Source organism: Pinus tabuliformis, chromosome 2_2 (assembly GCF_031772625.1).
Source record: "Pinus tabuliformis cultivar Carrire ecotype Pingquan chromosome 2_2, CPIR1, whole genome shotgun sequence".
Lineage (NCBI taxonomy): Eukaryota > Viridiplantae > Streptophyta > Pinopsida > Pinales > Pinaceae > Pinus > Pinus tabuliformis.
The window spans coordinates 465,944,777-465,948,151 of NC_142300.1; the positions used below are offsets into that span (position 1 = coordinate 465,944,777).

The 3,375-nt window shown below is 41.5% G+C and overlaps 1 pseudogene; it reads right to left on the bottom strand.

The window, feature by feature from the left end:
- Positions 1-337: 337 nt before the first annotated feature.
- On the bottom strand, positions 338-3,058 carry LOC149193326 (laccase-12-like; annotated as a pseudogene).
- Between the last annotated feature and the right edge of the window lie 317 nt (positions 3,059-3,375).

A 3,375-nucleotide genomic window follows, 5' to 3' on the forward strand; every position in this document is an offset into this window, starting at 1 on the left:
TCGTATCAGTTAACAACTTATGCAGCATTAAATAGCATATCATCCTCTAATCCATTAAATAGTAGACGAGCAGTTTTCACACAACGTTACCTCAAAAGTTTCCAGCCAGACTAGAAAATTTGCATAGAATTTAGATGATTGATAAAAGCAATGTGAATAAACGTTGGCGAGCCTTGAGAAACATTCAAGCTTGGACGATTCCTCTGTTAAAGTGGAATCCCAAAGCGATTATTTCCCAGAGGTATTATTGGGACTACAAACGACAAGATGCGAATGACATAACAATAATAATGTCCTATATATCTTTATAATGGATCGGTACTCGTGGCAATGTTCCTTAGCATAGCGGAAGATCGCTCGGGGGCGCTTCGAGACTCAATAGACGGTCTGGTCCATTGTTAACTACAAACACCATTGCCAAACCCCACGTTATGTGCACGTCCAGGTGGCAGTGCATCAGCCAAGCGCCTGCCGCAAATAATTACCATCAGCATTACCAACATGTACCAAACAGTGGGCAATTAAGAATTAGAGAAAAACATGGAAAGGAAGTGGAATCCTCACCGGGATTGTCAGCTACAAATCTTATCGCGGCCCATCCATTTACCGGAACGTTCACCGTGTTGCGCATCGGAGGATCCACCAGGTTGAACTTCTGAGGATCTGTTTGTGAATTATAATTACCAAACCCTGCTCCCACTATGTAAAAGTCGTGACCGTGAAGATGGACAGGATGGCTTTCACCTGCAAAGATATTCGTTCCCTGAAGAACTAGTTGCACCTTTGTGTTATACTTCAAAACTTTCACTTTTGTGCCTTTCAGCGGGGACCACAGGCCTCTGCTTATGTTTTGAGCAGTATAATCAAACTGCAAGGGAGGGTTGTCGGGGAAGTCCGTCGTGAATACTCCTTTCTTTCCAAGTTGCTCAGCTTGAAGGATTGAAAACGACGTTGGCAACACAAATGATATGTTATTCATGCTTGCCGCAAATCTGGATCCATTGGGACCTCCACAAGACTGTCCTGGACAGTTGATCAATCCTAGACCGACAGTGTAGAACAAATTTTCATCCACGGTGTGAGGAACGAAGACAGGATGGTCTTGTGAGGCCAAGCTTCTGAGACGATCAGCGAAGCTGGTCACAGTCTGCGTGTCGTTATAAAATGGAAGATTAGGCATGACTGGAGTCGATGTGGTAGAGCCTCCCTCGTATTCTAAAATGGCAGTGGTAGTCGTGTTATCGAAGGGAACTCCTTGCCCACTGGAATATGCACGAGCAGCCATGTAGTATCTGCCAATACACTGATTGGCAACAAGAAGTAATCTGTAGTCTGCCCAGGACCGAGCATCAGAAACTTTGTTTGAAAAGGTTTCGTATACAAAGCATCCACGGCCACAACGGTCATCGTGTGGTTAGCTACGGAGAAGAAGAGGTCATTATTCATTCCAGCGTTGATAACGCGTAGAAGATTGGTTTCCCCAGCCTTCACCGACACACGGAAGGTATCTGTATATTCCATCATTTGCCATTAGCCAATCATTTGGCAGCACTATATTCAGAACTAACTGAAAAAAAATAAATCAGGTGGATGCATCAATGTAGCGATAAGTGTACCTGAACTGGAACATTGGTATAGGTCTCCTGGTTGTCCATTTATGGTGAATGCATCTGAAACATTAGGAGCGGCTCCTGTTCTTGTTGCTTGGTTTACAACATCGATAGGATTGCTATTCCACCATTCTCCTGTCAATGAAAACAAGATTAAAATATTTCAATGGAAATAGGAGTTAAAATTTAAATGGAGCAGCATAGAATATTGCTGAAAGAACTTCGAAAATAGAGTCTTCTGACGCACCTAGAATAATAGGAATCTGGCTGTCGGGCTTTGTGAAGGGATAACTGGTGCCCAGTTTTGGATAGATGATCAAGGCTCCATAGACAGTAGCTCGAAGCCATGAACTGTGAGCATGCCACCACAGAGTCCCTTCTTGGGATGTGATGGTGAATCTATATGTGTAACTCCCTCCGGGCGAATGGGACACTGGGTTACAAATGCAGGTCCATCAGCCCACGCTGTGCGGAATTGGCGCACTCCATGCCTGCCATCAAATTCAAACACAAACTACAAATGTTCGTATCTTTTCAAATGCAAATACAGAGATCTAAACAGTTGTGTAATAGTAGAATATCATTTATTATAAAATGCATTGATATAAATCTGATGCAAACGACATAGAGACGCACCAGTGAATGGTGGCGTTATATTGCGCGTTGTTGTACACCTTGATTATAAGGGTGTCCCCGTTATTAACATTTATCGTTGGACCTGGAAACTGTCCGTTTACAGTGATTATATTATGTGTTCCGCATAGCCTCTTGACAGACGCAGATTGAAGCTGCATTCTCGATTAATGCGAGCACAGCATTAGTTCGATAACATCATATAATATTACTAAACAGTCGCCCGGAGAAATCAGTTACATTTGTCAAATACCATTTACCTATAGTGAACTTGTCACTAGCCTAAATTCTTCCTACACCTTCAATTTATTCAGCCTCGGATTTATAAACGTAGAGGATATTTACACTTTCACATTTTACTGAAGCAAAACCATGACATCTTTAACTATAGAGGATCTCATTTTTTCAGCCCAATTACTGCATATATAAAATTTCGCATATTTAAGCCGATTTATTAAAATACTCAAGTGCGAAACAAAGAACCATGGCACATGTAAAAGCATGAGAAATAAAGAAAGAGGATTAGAGGACGTACAATGAATATGTGATTCTGTATTTCAGCAGAGGCCATAGTAGTCAAGAAAATCAGCCATACGACCATCTTACCAAACCTGGCTGCAAATTGATGCGAGGACACATGTGCAATAAACACCTCCATTGCACGTAGACTAACTATGCTGAATACCAGAAGATCAAACAACAGAATATGAAAATGAGCAGTCAATATCCAGATATTGGCCAGACGTATTTTTCAATGAAAAGATAGCAATCCTAGATGTGGTTAACACTAAACCTAATTTTTTTATAGCGCAACGTTTGGCCTTCAGCTTCAACCACCAGAGAGTCCCAACTAAGCGAGAGAAGAGAAAGGAACAACATACAAAACCTGTGTCAGAAAATTAGAGTGGTCAAGTATTTATATATGTAAATTAGCCCTTCGTCTCAGTCTAGTCAACGTTTACGCGGTTAAGAATAGTTCCAGAAGGCTAAAGTCGTTGGAATTAGGTTTTCTGATCCAAGACAATAGTGTGGAACAGTAGAGGCTCTCTACTGTAATATCCACGGTCCTGACGCGAATTATAATATTATATTCAATCCTTAACCTTGGTGAAGTCACACACCATTCATTAAC